Below are 18,482 nucleotides of genomic sequence, written 5' to 3' on the forward strand. Positions count from 1 at the left end.
ATTAGCCAGGTGTGGTAGCGGGCGCCTGTAGTCCCAGCTACTCGGGAGGCTGAGGCAGGAGAATGGCGTGAACCCAGGAGGTGGAGCTTGCAGTGAGCGGAGATAGCGCCACTGCACTCCAGCCTGGGTGACAGAGCGAGACTCTGTCTCAAAAAAAAAAAGATAAACAAGGTCAGGTCTCCACCTCAGGGGCACACAGTTTAGTAAGAGGGGAGATATCTACGAAACTAGTTCTAATTCAAGGCACAAACTGAATGCAGTAGGAGGAGAAGGAGAGCTTGATTTCAATGGATAAAATCTAGGCCAGGCACGGTGGCTCATGCCTGTAATCCCTGCATTTTGGGAGGCTGAGGCAGGAGGACCGCTTAAGCCCAAGGGTTCAAGAACAGCCTGGACAAAATAACAAGATTTTGTCTCTGAAAAAATAATTTAAAAATTAACCAGATGTGGTGGTGCAAACCTGTAGTCCCAACTACCCTGGAGGCTGAGGCAAGAGGATCCCTGGAACCCAGAAGTTCAAGGTTACAGTGAGCTATGAACACACCACTGAACTCCATCCCGGGTGACAGAGTGAGACCCTGTCTCAAAAACAAATAAACAAAAAACCTAACAAGGCCTCAAAGAGTAGTTGAACCTTGAAAGATGGATAACTTTTTGACTTTCAGAGACGATAGCATGAGCAACAACACAGGACACTTGAGGGAACTAGCCAGTAGTAGAGTGTGACTGGAGTGAGAGGAAGTGGGGAATAAGAGATGAGGCTGAGAAACGAGGGCTAAGACGTGACTGGGTAGGGCTTTGAATGCCAAGCTAAGGAGACAGGGAGTCTTTGATGGAGAAGGGGAATTATACCAAGAAGTGTTTTAGGATAATCTGTCTACGTGTGGAGAAAGGGGTGGCTGGAAGCAAGGTCACCTATGAGACTTTTGTTGTGGTCTAGGGAAGGGATGCTGATACCTCAGATCAGGGCAGTCAGTGAGAATGGAGAGGAGGGAGTGGAAAAGATACCACCAAAGTGACTGCCACCTCACCTGGAAAATGATTATAGGAGTGAAGGAAAGGGGCTTCCAAATTTGCTGCTCATAAGCACCATCTTCCCCCTTCTTATACTTGTGCAGTTGGATTGGGAGTGGGGGTAGGGCTAGATCAGGTTCCATTTAGTGCTGTAGCATTTCAACTTATCCATTTCAGCCTCTGAACTCTGAAACTTGATTCACTGTCATTCTAGTTTTTGTGGTTTTGTGTAATTTGCAAATTCCCAAGAGCCAGGCTGCTTTGCTACTTACTACCTGTGTGATCTTGGGCAAGCCACCTAACTTCTATAAAGCCATAGGTTCCTTATCAGTGTTATGGGGGTAATGATAATATCTACTCCATAGGGTATATGTGAAAATTAAAGGGAAGACTTGCTGCCTGCCACATTGTAAACACTTGATAAATGCTATTATCATTATCGTTCAATTCATTTTTCCTTAGTACCTATGTTGTGCCTGACAATGTGCCAGATGCCCTGCAGGATGCAGAGGATTAGGCCTGGTTTCTGGGAAATAAATGTACGCTAACTGGCCAGAATCCAACAAGCTCATGGCTACAGTAGAGAGAGGCTCAGAGTGGTGTGGCGAGAAGGGAGAGGAGAGGAAGTCATTGAGCCTGATGAGATGCAGTAAGGTTGGGGGAGGGAGATAAAAATCTCCTTTTTGGGCAGAACGTGCCAGGCATCCCCTGAGCAGTGGGGCAGTCATGGCCACAGCCTACTAAGCCAGGTATATGAAGCTCTGCAGTCCTTGCCCAGGCAGGAGGAGGACTCAAGGGGCTAGAAGCCTCTCTCTACAGCCCTTTTCCCAGCCTAGTTTCTTGTCTCCAAGCCTTTGTGTTAAATTTAAGTGATTATTTTATTTAGGTTATGAAACTAATGCTGTATCAGTTAGGATTTAGTTGCAGACAGCAGAAATCACTCTAGCTGCTTTGAGAAGAAAGAGGTTTATTACCAGACAGTAGGTGGTTTTCACAATTGTTGGAATGGCTGGAAGCGAATTCTAGGCTGAGCTTGCAGGAACAATTTCCAGCCTTCAGAACCACACTGTCTCTGTCACCAGCAACATCAGCAAAACTCAGTTCCAAAATTGATTGCAATTAATTATAAGAATGGAATCCACCTCTGGAACTCCAGCTGAAAAGGGGTCTGGAAAATGCAGATTTTAGTTTTTCACTCGACAATATTGAAAGTCATATAAGAAGGATGCTGAAATGGGTGTCAAGGAAGCCAGTCCACAATATGCAGCACATAGACCCATTCCCAAAAATTAGTAAGGTAGAAAGTAAAAGAAAAGAAATAATCGATAATCCTACAATGCAAAATTAACAAAATATTAACTCCTGTTTAATATTTTGGTACAATTCCAAGTTCGCACCAGTTTATGCTGTCACCAGTTGTGCTGGGCATCTTCTGTTTGCCCATCCAGATCCAGTTGCTACTCCTTCCCTCCCTGCACTGTGTTCCATAAGGCCAACCTATATGGATTACAGCTACAGTGCTACCTTTCCTTTGGGTCCCACTAAGTGCAGCCAGTGGAGAAGTCTGGCCAGGGATCAGCTAGATGGAGGAGAATGATGTGAGGGCACATATTTCTTGGTTTCCTTCCTGTGGGGTCAACATGTGCGGGCCTGGGTCTCTTGCCACTCTTCTCACACTTTCTCTTTTCAGATTCTGCTAACTGTTCCCTTCTCCACCCCTCCAGGCCTCACTGCACAATCTCTTGTAGTTTCCTTATTTCTTGGCCACACTTGTGTAAGCAACCCCTTTATTAAGCTATCTTCAGATTAACCAATTTGAGTGTATCGTCTGTTTCCTGCAGGGATGCTGTGAGATGCACCACTATATGAATGCCCGTTTCCATCACTAGAGGTTCCCTAAGAATCTGCCCACTTGAGAGGCTGAGACAGGAGGATGGCTTAAGCCCAGGAAGTTGAGGCTGCAGTGAGGCGTGTTTGTGCCACTGCACTCCAGCCTGGATGACAGAGCAAGACCCTGTCTCAAAAAAAGGTAGGAGATTGGAGTTTAAAACTATTATTGTAGAACTGTCTATTCCTCCTGTCAATTCTGTCAATTTTTGTTTCTTGTATTTATGGACTTTTTGTTGGGTTCATATATGTTCATTTTGCTATATCCTCATGAATATCTGAATAGACCTATAACAAGTAAAGAGATTGAATCAGTAATTAAATATCTCCCAACAAACAAAAGCTTGGGACCAAATGGCTTCACTAAAATAATTAACACCAATTCTTCTCAAAACCTTCCAAAAAATGGAGGATAAAGGAACACTTTCTAACTAATTTAATTATGTCAGTATTACTCTGATACTAAAGTCAAACAAAAATATCACGTTAAAAAACAGATAACACTTGTGAATATAGATGAAAAATATTCAACACATTAACAGTAAGCTAAATTCAGCAGCATATTAAAAGCTTTATACATGTTACCAAGGGTGATTTATCCCAGGAATGCAAGTATCTTTCAATGTACAAAAACGAACCAATGTAATATACCGTATTAATAGAACGAAGGGGAAAAATCCACATTCTAATCTCAATTTATGTTGAAAAATAATTTGACAAAATTCAACACCCTTTCAAAACTTACTAGAAAGCTACAGTATTTACAACAGTCTGGTCCTGGCCTAAGGATAGATATATTGATGATTGGAATCAAATTTAAAGTCCAGAAATAAACCCAAATGTCTATGGTCAACTAATTTTTGACAAAGGTATCAAGACTACTCAACAGGGAAGAGTCTTTTCAACAAATGATGCTGGGGCAGCTAGATATCCACATGCAAAAGAATGAAGTTGGACCCTTACCTCATACCAAATACAAAAATTAACTAAAAATGGATAAAATACCTAAATATAAGAGTGAAAATTATTTTTAAAAACTCTCAGAAGAAAACATAGAAGTAAATTTTTATGACTGGATTTGGCAATTTTTTTTTAGATGTGACACTAAAAGCACAAGCAGTAAAATAAAAAATAAATTAATAGAATTTCATCAAAATTAAAAACTGTTGTGCATCAAGGAATACTATCAAGAGAGTAAAAAGACATTCCACACAGTGGGAGAAAATACTTGTGAATCATGTACCTGTAAGGGTCTATCTGGACTATATGAAGAAATCTTACAACTCAAGAGAAAGACAAACAACCCAGTTTAAAAGAATAGACATTTCTCCAAATAAGACATACGAATGGTCAACATGTACATTAAAAATGTGTCAGTGTCACTAATCATTATGGAATGCAAATCAAAGCTAAAGAGCTTATTTCACTTCCACTAGATTGGGCATAATTTAAAAAATAGAAAATGATAGATGAAGAAATTGAGACCTGTGTACATTGCTGGTATAAATGTAAAATGGTACATCCACTGTGAAAAACAATTTGGTGACTACTCAATATATTAAACAGAAAATTACCATATGACCAAGCAATCCTACTCCTACACATATACTCTAAAGAATTAAAACGAAATGTTCAAATAAAAATTTGTAAATGAATGTTTATAGCAGCACTATTCACAGTAGCCAAAAGGTGGAAACAGCTCAAATGTCCGTCAATGGATAAACAAAATGTGGCATATCCATAAAATATAATATTTTTTAGCCACAAAATGAAATGAAGTACTGATATGTGCTACAACATGGATGAACTTTGAAACAAGGCAGGCACAAAAGACCACGTATCATATCATTTCATTTATATGAAGTATCCAGGATAGATAAATCCCACACAGACAGAAAGTAGAGGGGCTGCCAGGGGTTGGAGGGAGAGGGGAATGTTACAAGGTTTCCATTAGGAAGATGAAAATGTTCTGGAGCTAGACAGTGGTGATGGTTGAACAAAACTATGAATGGACTAGTTGCCAATGAATTGTACATGTTAATAATGGTTAAAATGGTAAATCTATGCTATGTGTATTTTGTCCTAATTTTAAAAAAAAAAGAAAAGAAAGGAAAGCTCCAGGAAAACAAAAAGCTGTCTAAAAAAGGCTAAGAAAGGGAAATGGTTGCATCATAAACTACTTGGATATGAAGGAAACACAATGTACATAGCCACCATAATGCCATTATTGCTTGTTTTCAACTTTTAAAATCAACCTATAGAGAAGCCACGGAAGACTTAATTAGGCTCGTGGAAATGTCATCAATCTTGACAATGTGAAATTAAAAGTATACGTGATGAAAGATGGGATGTAGAAAGGAAGAGAGGAGCTGAAGAGGAAAGCAGGGCCACTAATATTCTTATCTTACAGAACGGGGAATCAAGAGATATTGTCTACAGTTGATAAAGCAAGAAATATAGGTGCAAGCAATTGTCTAAAGCTACACAGAAAATCAAGGAAGGAACTAAAGATAAGGTGTATGTGGAGAAGACAGGAGTAGGAGATGTTGTGTCTTAAATTGATAGATTAAGAAATAGCTGTTTATGTATAGTATTAGAGATAAATGAAGGAACTAATTACCGGGAGAAACAGCTAAAAGACGAGCAGGTCTGGCATGGGAAAAGATGGGGCAAAGGACTGTTGATTGTTATAATAAAAACTTCTACTCTTTGATTTTTAATCATATACATGTATTCGTTTGATTTCAAAAATACACATTAAATTCCGTAGCTCTAACCATATCCGCTCCTAGCCTTAAATCTTTCTAAAGCTCTCCAGTGATACAGGTTAACTTTTGAACTTTTTACATGTAATTCAAAGCCCTTTAAAATCTGGCCCCAACCTCCATTATCAGCATTATAACTAGTCTTTTCCTTAAAGAACTTAGGACTCTGACCACACCAATCTATTTGCAGCATCTTGAGTGCCACTCTCTTTCATCCTCCATGCTTTCGTGCATTTTGCTGCCTCTGTCTGGCATTCTCCTTATCTTCCTCATCTCCCTAATGAATCCACACTTGTCCTTCCAGATTTTGCAAATGTCACCTCTCCCAGGAAGCCTTCTCTACCACCTTGAAGAAAGAGTTTTGCCTTCTTTCCTCTCTCCTCTCTCAGCATTTTGTATACCCCTCTACTACAGCTCAGATTACATGGGATTTAACTTGATGTGTCTGCTTCCCCTTCTGGATTGTGAACTCTTTGATGACAATGAACAGCTTTTATCCATGTTTTTATTCCCAAGGCTTAGCCCATGTCTTATGGAATTGAATTCATTTTTTGAAAGATTTATTGAAAAAATAATCTTTACTAAGAAACTATGGAAAAACAAGAAAGTCTCAGAAAGTTAGTACAGTTGATTATATTACAGCATCATCAAAACTATGAAGAAAGAAATGATTTTGGTTGTTTCTCAAAATGTTAAACACAGAGTCACCATATGATCTAGTAATTCCACTCCTAGGTTTATACCTGACAGAAATAAAAATATACATCCACACGAAAGCTTGTACACAAATGTTTATAGCAAGGTTTTTCGTAATATCCAAAGGAAACAACCCAAATATCCATTAATTGAGGAACTAATAAACAACATGTGGTATATTCGTACAATGAAATAGTATTTTGCCAGGAAAAGGAATGAAGTACCGATACATGCCACAACATGGATAACCTTGAAATTGTGCTAAGTGAAGCCAGGCACAAAAGGCCACATACTGTATTACTCAATTTTAATGAAATGTTCAGAATAGGCAAATTTATAAAGACAGAAAGTAGGTTAATGGTTACATAGGGCTTGGGGTGGAGTGGGGTCAAATGCGAGTGACTGCTAATGGGTACAAAATTTATTTTGGTGGCAATGAAATGCTCTCAAATGTGGTAGTGATGACGATCACACAAATTTGTGAATATACCAAAAACCATTATATTGTACACTTTAAAGTGGTGAACTTCATGATGCTTAAATTTTATCTCAAGAAAGCTGTTTAAAGAATAAAGAACAAAAGAAAAAACCTTAGAAAAAAGCCTAGAAAGAACTACACCAAAAGGTCGACAAGTGGCTAACTTTGGTTTGTGGGATTTTGTGAAGGTGATTGTTATTCTTTTCTTTTCTTCTACTTTAGAGTGTCTTCTAATATACTCTATGATGAATGTGTATTATTAAAAACAGACACTTCATGTTTTAAAATATGAAGGAGGAGGGGAGAGAGGAGAATTAACATGTTCCAAGTACCTACTATGTACTAGCTAGGTGAATCCTTATAGCATTCCTGTCAGGTTGCTATTTTTATTTCAATTTCACCAGTGTGATAAGGACAAATGAGATGTGAGGATTCACTGTCTTCCATTCTCTTCCCCCTTCTAAGAAGCTTCTTGGGTTTTCTTGCTTGATTTGGGGCCTTTAGATTTGTTTTACGGTAATGACTAAAGGAAGATTCAAAGGGGCCTTGAAAGGCTGGACTGGCCATAAAAGTAGATTGACCAGAAGAAGAAAAGAAAGGATCTGGGGAAAGATTAGAGGAGGGTGTGGAAACAGAAGAGGCGGCCAGGGCTGCAAGTAGGCAGAATTAGCTTTATAGTGTAGACGGGGAGGACTTGCAGTGGTGCCTGGCTCTTTTTATCATTTTGACCTCCGCTCAGACATGGCCTCTTCAAGGGCACCTCCATGCCTGTCTCTAAAGGACCCCCACTCACCTCTGTCTCCATCTCTTTCTATCTCATTACCCTGTGTCAGTCTCTCCAGAGTATTTACTACTTATCTGAAAGTGTTCTCATCACTGACTAATTTCTTTTCTGTCTTCTCTCTCTGGGACATGAGTGTCTTTATACAGCCAGGACCTTCTCTGGCTTGTTTGCTGCTGTATTGCAGGGCTGAGAAAAACATCTGGCAACATTGTAGTGTTCAAACAGTTAGAATAGCTGTTGCTGTTGTCATTCATCCACTCCCCTCCCCTCACTTATCTCCACTTTCTCAAATGCCTGCCATTCATCCTTCAAAGCCCAACACCCAGCAACTCCTAGAACTCAAACCTGTAGCCTCAAAGTGAGCTACTGACCTTGGCACATGAGCCCTCCTCAACTGCTCCCACATCTCTCTCGCCTTTCCAGTTGGATGATAAGCTCTTTGATGCCAGGGTCTGTTTCTCATATTTCATTTCAATACATTTTACTGAGCTTTTTTTCTTGTGTGTGTGTGTCAGGGAGTAAACACATGAAGAAAATGACAACTTTAGACTATGATAAGTGTTATGACGAAAATAAAACAAGAAATGGCCTAAACAATGATTAGAGTTGGGGGAGTGGCAGTAAGTTAGCCTGGATGATTGGAGAAGGTTCCCTGAGGAGGTGGCAATTGAACTGAGACCTGAATGAGGAGATATGAATAGCTTTCTATATCTCCCACAATGCCTTGCATACGTTATGTGGTACACACTACATATTTGCTGGTGGGCTGATCATGGAGTCTCAGGGATAGAAGGTTCCTTAAAGGTTTTCTAATCCAGGTCCAAGCCTACATAGGTTTAATTTCCCAACAGTAGGACACTGCCCTCAAGTGGTACAATCGGCCTCAAGGTCGCCAAATTTTCCCATTGGAGGAGGTCCTCAAGACTCCCTTATGGATAGCTGCAGAACTAGCACTTTCTATGCACCTGCTGTGTGCCTAAAATTTTTATACCATCTTACTTAACCCTTATCTGGTGGTACTATTATCATTCCCATCTGAAAGATAAGGCAAACTCAGAGAGTTTATGTAACTTAACTAAGGCCATGCTGCCAGCAAGAGTGTAGTGAATTATCTGACTACAAAGCTGGTGCCTCTTCCTACCATTCTTTGCTCCCTTAATTCTGAAGTTTAAACTACCCTGTTCAGGCTTTAGAAGTTCTTTGAGATTCCCAACCTCAGAACTGCCTTAGTTTCCTTGGGCCTTTCTCACTGGAGATATCAGCTCAGCCTATTCCACCTAGTGACCCTATAGAGATGTGAGGTTCCACTGTCTTTATTTTTCATGATTATAACATGAGGACTGAGATATTGTGTGACCCAAAATGCCCCTGGCTGGACATTCCCATACCTCACTCAGTCTTCCTTCGCCAAATTTGGACTCGCTCCTATTTCGTGTGTGTGTGTGTGTGTGTGTGCGTGCGCGCGCACATGCCTGGTCTCCAGGCAAAGAGACCATTTCAATCCCCTGCATTGTGACCTTTTCTCTTCCCCATCTATCACCAAATCTGCTGGGCCTGTTCCACCTCCCGTTTTATCTCTCCTGTGGGCCAACCCAAGGGATTTACTCTTTCATATCCCAGAGAAGATCCTGCAGATCTCCTATACTTCCTCCCTCTCTCTGCCTCCTTCACAGTCACAGGGCCTGAGCCTGCTGCCAAGAGGTAGAAACAAGAGAGCAGGGGCCTGGGCCTCCCTGGGACTCTTTGGGGCAGCCTGTTGTGAGAGGCGCATGCCCTCGTGTGTTCACATCATGTAAATTCAGGCTAAAATTAGAGGCCTATGGCCTTGCTGGACCTTTCTCCATGACCTGGCCAAGGATCCTAGCTTTTGCCTCTGCCTGTGTCATCATCTCTCTGGCATTTGAATCAACCTAGGTCTTGGGAACTTTATCTCAGTCTCACTCCAAAAGTAACTCCTTTTGGTCTGGCCATTCTTTCTCTCTCTCTCTCCTGTAACTACGCAACAATGATAATAGCCACTCTTTGTCATACACGTCAGGAGATTTATATGCATTAGCTCATTCAATCTGCACAACACCCTGGTACGTAAGTGTTACTTTCTTGGCCTATAGTAGGCACTTAATGAATGAATGAATGATATCTCCCCAATTCATCACAGAGCAAACAGAAGCTCGGGGAGAATCACACAGTATGTAATAAGAGACAGATATAAAATAGAAACCCAAGTCAGTTTGACCTCAGAGCCAGGGATCCCAACATATATTAGGATGCTTCTAACACTACTGAGGCTCCTTAAATCCCAATCCCCAGGTTTGTCTGAGGGGAAAACTGAGGGTTGTGGTTAGCTATGCGGGGTTTCAAGTTAGACAGCTAGTAAGGAGGCACCATACCTTCCTAGCTGTGTGAGTGTGGGCAAATTACTTAACCTCTCTGTACCACAACTTTTTTGTGGGCAAATGATAGTATTTATAGTAAACAACTCAGAGGGTTGGGCCACTTTAATGAGATAATGTACATAAAGGGTTTAGCATAGGGCTTGACACATAGCAATTGCTCTGCCCCTTGCTCCTCACCCCATATCCTCAACCCCTTTCTCCATTCTAGTGAGGTGAATGGTAGCCACCAAAAAGATAACGGCCATGTTCTAAATCTTGGACATGTGAATCCTGGAACCTGTGAGTGTTTCCTTATTTGGAAAAAGCATTTTTGCAGATGTGATTAAGTTAACAATCCTGAGATGAAGAGATCATCATGGGTTATCTGTGTGCATCCTAATTCCAGTGACATGTGTCATTGTTAGAGAGAGGCAAAGGGAGATTTGTGTATCACAGTATCTAAGTATTGTTTTGGATTTGGGGTTTTTTTTTGAGACAGAGTCTCTCTCTGTTACCCAGGCTGGAGTACAGTGCTGCAATCACAGCTCACTGCAGCCTCAACCTCCCATGTTCATGTGATCCTCCCACCTCAGCCTGCCAAATAGCTGGGACTACAGGTGCATGCCACCATGTCTGGATAATTTTTAAAAATTTTTTGTAGAGACGGTGGTCTCTATGTTGCCCATGCTGGTCTCAACCTCCTGATCTCAAACGGTATTCCTACCTCAGCCTCCCAAAGTGCTGGGATTATAGGCATGAGCCACTGCCCACTGCCATATCTACGTATTACTAACTTTACATCATAATATTTAAATTTTCGGGATATTAGAAGAAGAGTAAATATCACGCAAGGACTTTACTTCCTCTTCTGGGGAAGGGGTTAGTGCATTTTTGGTTGTATGCAGGATAGTTGTATCATGTCAGGTGGAATTGTGATTTTATTTATTTGGAGATTAAGTACAATTTAAGGAAATGTATATGGGTGCCAAGTTGACAAGGGATGGACTTGTGATTGTTAATTTTATGTGTCCACTTGACTAGGCCATAGGTTGTCCAGATACTTGGTCAAACATTATCCTGGGTATGTCTGTAAGGGTGCTTTGGATGAGATGAACACTTAAATAGGTAGATTCAGTGAAGCAGATTGCCCTCCATAATGTGGATGAGACTCATTCAATGACTGAAAGCCTAAATAGAAAAAAAGGCTGACCTTCCTCTTAGTAACAGATAATTATCTTGCCTGATGGTCTTCAAACTGGGACATTGGCTCTTCCTGGTTCTGCAGCAGCCTGCGGGCTTTAAAACTCAAATTGGGACACTGGTGCTGCCGATTTTGGACTCACTATGCACCCTAATCACATGAGCTGATTCCTTACGATAAACCAGTCTCTCTTGCACACATGCTCTCTCTCCAATTGTTTCTCTGGTGAACCCTGACTGATACAAGGAAATAATGCTTCCCAATTCATTCTGTGAAGTATTATCCTGATAGCAGAACCAGACAGACATTAGAAGAAAAGAAAACTACAGAGCAAACTGTATCCAGTAACATAGAAAAAGGATTAGACGCCATGAACAAGTGAGATTTATCCCTATAATACAAAGTTTGTTGAACACCCAGTAATCAATCAATGTAATAAATTATATTAACAGAATAAAGGGCAAAAATCACACAATCATACGAATAGACACAGAAGAAGCATTTTATAAAATCCAGTATTTTTTCATGTTTTTTTTAAAAACTCCACTAACTAGGGTGAGAAGGGAATTTCCTCAAGCAGATAAAGAACATCTACAAAAAACAAACTAACAACAAAAAGCACAGCTAACATCGAACTTAATTGTGAAAGACAGTTCTTTTCCCCTAAGTTCAGGAACAAGACAAGGATGGCAGCTCTCACCACTTCTATTCAACATTTTATTGGAGAAGCTAGCCAGGGCAATAAAGCAAGAAAAATAAATAAAAGGCATCTAGATAACAAAGGAAGAAGTAAATATTTATCTTTATTTGTATATAAGGAATTTACTAAAACCTAAGGAATTTACTAAAATCTAATAAAAGAAACAAGTTAGCCAAGGATGTAGGATACAAGATCAATGTACAAAAAATATGTGTATTTTAAACACTAGCAATGAACAATCTGAAATGAAATTAAGAAAACAATTTTATTTATGATAACAGCAAAAAGAATACTGAAAAATAAAATTAATAAAAGAAGTGTATGACTTATACTCTGAAAACTACAAAACATTAACAAAAATTAAAGAAGATCTAAATATATGGAAAGTCATCCTCGTTATTCATAAAATGGAAAACTTAATATTTTAAATTTAATCTCCAAATTGAACTACAGATTCAATGCAATCCCTATTAAAATCCCAGATGGCTTGTGTTTTGCAGATTTAATAAGCTAAAATTTATATGGAATGCAAGGAACCCTGAATAAGCAAAACAATCTTTAAAAAGAAAATCAAAATTGGAGGCCTCTCACATCCTGATTTCAAAACTTGCTATAAAGCCATAGTAATCAAGATAGTGTCATATACACTTAAAGACAGGTATATAGTACAGATGTATAGATGTAAAGTGGAATACAATTGAGAGTCCAGAAATAAACCTTCATACTTATGGTCAGTTGATTTTCAACAAGGATGCTAAAACAATTCAATGGAGTAAGAAAAGTCTTTCCAACAAAGGTGCTGAGACATCTGGATTTCCACATGTAAAGAAACGAAGTTGGATCTCTACCTCACACTATATACAAACATTAACTCAAAATGGATCAAAGACCTAAATGTAAGAGCTAAAACTATAAAACTCTGAGAAGAAAATATAGGGGGAAATATGCATGACCTCGTATTTGGCAATGGATTCTTATATATAATACCAAAGCATAAAAACAAAAAAGAAAATAGATAAATTCGACTTTATCAAAATTTAAAATTTCCATGCTTTAAAAGGACACTATCAAACAAGTGAAAAACTCATACAACAGAAGAAAATATTTGCAAATAATGTACCTGACAAGGAACTTGTATCCATAAAGTATTAAGAACACTTACAACTCAATAATTAAAAACTGAGTTAAAAATTAAAATAAATTAGAATATTAAATTAATAATTCAGTAAAATATTTCATAGTTCACCAAGGAAGATATAAAAATGGCCAATAGGTACATGAAAACTTTCTGAATGTCATTATCAGGGAAATGCAAGTCAAATCCGCAAAGAGATACCAGTTCATACCCACTAGGATAATTACAATCAAAAAGATAGAAAATAACAAGTGTTAGGGGAGAATGTGGAGAAATTGGAACACTCATACATTGCTGGTGGGAATGTGAAATGGTACATTCACTTTGCAAAGGAGTTTACAGTTTCTCAAAAAGTTAAACATAGAATTGCCATATGATCTAGCAATTCTACTCCTAGGTGTATAACCATGAGAAATATAAACATATATGTCCACACAAAAAATTGTACATATACGTTCATAGCAGCATAATTGATAATAGACAAAAGGTGGAAGCAATCCAGATGTTCATCAAGTGATGAATTACTAAAAATTATATGGTCTGTCCATGCAATGGAATATTATGTGGCAATAAAAAGGAACAAATTACTGACACATGCTACTACATGGATGAACCTCAAAATAAGATGCTAAGTGAAATAAAAGACCGCATAGTGGTCACAAAAGACCACATAGTGTGTGTGTGTGTATATATATATAAAATGTTCAGAATAGGCAAATCTATTGAGACAGAAAGTAGATTTATAGTTTCCAGAGGATAGGGAGAGAAAGGAATGGGAATGGTTGGTGACTGCTAATGGATAGGAGTTTTTTGGAGGAGGGTGAAAAGTTCTGAAATTAGGTAACAGTGATGTTTATACAACTCTACGCATCTAGAAACTACTGACTTGTACACTTTTAAGGCGGCAGTCTGGGCACAGTGATTCACGCTTGCAATCTCGGCACTTTGGAAGGTCAAGGTGGGAGGTTCGCTTGAGCTTAGGAGTTCGAGATCAGCCTGGGCAACATGGCAAAGCTCCATCTCTACAAAAAACTTTTTTAAAATAAGCTGGGCATCAGCCTTGCTAGAGATCTAGACAGCCAAATACAAGAAGCTCAAAGAACACCTGGGAAGTTTATCCCAAAAAGATCACTGCCCAGGAACATAGTCATCAGGTTGTCTAAAGTCAAGACAAAGGAAAGAATCTTAAGAGCTGTGAGGCAAAAGCATCAGGTAACCTATAATAGAAAACTGGCTGGGCATGGTGGTTCACACCTGTAATCTCAGCACTTCGGGAGGCTGAGGCGGGCAGATCATGAGGTCAGGAGTTTGAGACCAGCCTGGCCAATGTGGTGACACCCCGTCTCTACTAAAATACAGAATTTAGCCAGGCGTGGTGGTGCATGCCTGTAGTCCCACCTATTTGGGAGGCTGAGGCAGAAGAATTGCTTGCACCCAGGAGGTGGAGGTTGCAGTGAGCCGAGATTGTACCATTGCACTCCAGCCAGGGTGACAGAGCGAGACTCTGGCCAAAAAAAAAAAAAAAAAGAGAGAGAGATAAAAACCCAATCAGATTAACTGCAGATTTCTCAGCAGAAACACTACAAGCTAGAAGGGATTGGGGTCCCATCTTTAGCCTCCTTAAACAAAATAATTATCAGCCAATAATTTTGTATCCAGCAAAACTAAGCTTCATAAATGAAGGAAAGATGCAGTCTTTTTCAGACAAACAAATGCTGAGACATGAAATCAAGATGGAAATGAAAAAACCAGCACTATAAGAACTGCTAAAAGGAGCTCTAAATCTTGAAACAAATCCTCGAAATATACCAAACTAGAACCTCCTTAAAGTATAAATCGAACAGGACCTGTAAAACAAAAACACAATGAAAAAATTAAAACAAGTTATTCAGGCAAGAAATAGCACAATGAATAGAATAGTACCTCACATCTCAATACCAACGTTGAATGTAAATGACCTAAATGCTCTACTTAAAAGACATGGACTGGCAGAATGAATAAGAATTCACCAACCAAGTATCTGCTGTCTTCAAGAGATTCGCCTGACACATAAGGACTCACAAAAACTTCAGGTAAAGGGGTGGAAAAAGATATTTTATGCAAATGGACAGCAAAAGTAAGCAGGGGTAGCTATTCTTATGTCAGAGAAAACAAACTTTAAAGCAACAGCAGTTAAAAAAGACAAAGAGGGACATTATATAATGATAAAAGGACTTGTCCAACAGGAAAATATCATAATCCTGAATATATATGCACCTAACACTGGAGCTCCCAAATTTATAAAACAATTACTACTAGGCCTAAGCAATGAAATAGACAGTAACACAGTAATAGCGGGGGACTTTAATATTCCACTGACAGCACTAGACAGGTCATTAAGACAGAAAGTTAACAAAGAAACAATGGACGTAAACTACACCCTACAACAAATGAACTTAACAGCTATTTACAGAACATTCTACCCAACAACTGCAGAATATACATTCTATTCATCAGTACATGGAACATTCTCCAAGATAAACCATATGATAGGCACAAAACAAGTCTCAATAAATTTAAGAAAATTGAAATTATATCAAGTACTCTCTCAGACCACAGTGGAATAAAACTGGAAATCAACTCCAAAAGGAACCTTCAAAACCATGAAAATACACGGAAATTAAATAACCTGCTCCTGAATTATCATTAGGTCAAACATGAAATCAAGATGGAAATGAAAAAATATTTAAACTGAATGATAATAGTGACACAACCTATCAAAACCTCTAGGATATAGCAAAGACAGTGCTAAGAGGAAAGTTCATAGTATTAAATGCCTACATCAAAAAGTCTGAAAGAGCACAAATAGACAATCTAAGGTCACACCTCAAGGAACTAGAGAAACAAGAACAAACCAAACCCAAACCTAGCAGAAGACAAGAAATAACGAAGATCAGAGCAGAACTAAATAAAATTGAAACAAGAAAACCCCAAAATATAAATGAAACAAAAAGCTGGTTCTTTGAAAAGATAAATGAAATTGATAGCCCATTAGTGAGATTAACCAAGAAAAGAAGAGAGAAGATACAAATAAGCTCAATTAGAAACGACACAGGAGATACTACAATCGATACCACAGAAATACAAAAGATCATTCAAGGTTACTATGAGCACCTTTATGTGGTGTTCACCTAGGGGAGATGGATACATTCCTGAAAATATACAACCCTCCTAGATTAAACCAGGAAGAAATACAATAGCAGACCAATAACAAGCAGCGAGACTGAAATGGTAATTTGAAAAATTGCCAACAAAAAAAGGTCCAGGACCAGACAGATTCACAGCTGAATTCTATGAGACATTCAAAGAACTGGTACCAAGCCTATTGACACTATTCCAAAAGATAAAGAAAGAGGAAATCCTCTCTAAATCATTCTATGAAGCCAGTATCACCTTGATACCAAAACCAGGGAAGGACATAACAAAAAAAGAAAACTACAGACCAATATCCCTGATGAACATAGATGTAAAAATCCTCAACAAAATACTAGCTAACCTAATCCAACAGCATATCACAAACATAATGTACCATGATCAAGTGTGTTTCATACCAAAGATGCAGGAATGGTTTGACATATGCAAGTCAATAAATGTGATACACCACATAAACAGAATTAAAAATAAAAGTCACATAATCATCTCAATAGATGCAGAAAAAGCATCTGACAAAGTCCAGCATCACTTTATGATAGAAACCCTCAGGAAAATCGGCATAGAAGGGACGTAACTTAAGATAATAAAAGCCATCTACCACAAACCCACAGCCAACATTATACTGAATGGGGAAAAGTTGAAAGCATTCCTCCTGAGAACTGGAACAAGACAAGGATGCTCACTCTCACCACTTCTATTCAACATAGTACTGGAAGTCCTAGCCAGAGCATTCAGACAAGACAAAGAAATAAAGGGCATCTAAATCAGTAAAGAGGAAGTCAAACTGTCTCTCTTTGCTGATAATATGATGGTTTACCTAGAAAAACCTAAAGACTCCTCCAAAAAGCTCCCAGAACTGACAATGAATTCAGCAAAGTTTCAGGATACAAAATTAATGTTTACAAATCAGCAGCTCTGCTATACACCAACAGCGACCAAGCTGAGAATAAAATCAGGAACACAATCCCTTTTACAATAGCTGTAAAAATATATATATTTAGGAATATACCTAACCAAGGAGACGAAGGACCTCTACAAGGAAAACTACAAAACACTGCTGAAAGAAATCATAGCTGACACAAACAAATGATAACACATCCCGTGCTCATGGATGGGTAGAATCAATATTGTGAAAATGACCATAATGCCAAAAGTAATCTACAAGTTCAATGCAATTCCCATCAAATACCACCATCATTCTTCACAGAGCTAGAAAACGGAATACTAAAATTTATATGGAACCAAAAAAGAGTCCACATAGCCAAAGCAAGACTAAGCAAAAAGAACAAATATGGAGGCATCACATTACCTGACTTTAAACTATACTATAAGGCCATAGCCACCAAAACAGCATGGTACTGGTATAAAAATAGGCACTTGGACCAATGGAACAGAATAGAGAACCCAAAAACAAAGTCAAATACTTAGAGCCAACTGATGTTCGACAAAGCAAACAAAAATATAAAGTGGGGAAAGGATGCCCTATTCAAGAAATAGTGCTGGGATAATTGGCAAGCCACATGTAGAAGAATGAAACTGGATCCTCATCTCTCACCTTATACAAAAATAAACTCAAGATGGATGAAAGACTTAAATCTAAGACCTAAAACCATAAAAATTCTAGAGGATAGCATTGGAAAAACCCTTCTAGACATTGGCTTAGGCAAAGACTTCATGATCAAGAACCCAAAAGCAAATGCAACAAAAACAAAGATAGATGGGACTTAATTAAACTAAAAGGCTTCCACACAGTAAAATAAATAATCAGCAGAGTAAACAGACAACCCACAGAATGGGAGAAAATTTTCACAAACTAGGCATCCGACAAAGGACTAATATCCAGAATCTACTAGGAACTCAAACAAATCAGCAAGAAAAAAACAAACAACCCCACGAAAAAGTGGGCTAAGGACATGAATAGACAATTTTCAAAAGAAGGTATACAAATGGCCAACAAACATATGAAAAAATGCTCAACATCACTAATAATCAGGGAAATACAAATCAAACCCGCAATGCAATGCAATACCACCGTACTCCTGCAAGAATGGCCATAATCAAAAAATCAAAAAATAAGAGATGTTGGCTTGGATGCAGTGAACAGGGAACACTTTTACACTGCTGGTGGGAATGTAAACTAGTACAGACACTATGGAAAACAGTGTGAAGATTCCTTAAACAACTAAAAGTATAACTACCATTTAATCCAGCAATCCCACTACTCGGTATCCATTCAGAGGAAAAGAAGCCATTAT

The sequence above is a fragment of the Symphalangus syndactylus genome, chromosome X, assembly GCF_028878055.3.
Source record: "Symphalangus syndactylus isolate Jambi chromosome X, NHGRI_mSymSyn1-v2.1_pri, whole genome shotgun sequence".
Taxonomy (NCBI): Eukaryota; Metazoa; Chordata; class Mammalia; order Primates; family Hylobatidae; genus Symphalangus; species Symphalangus syndactylus.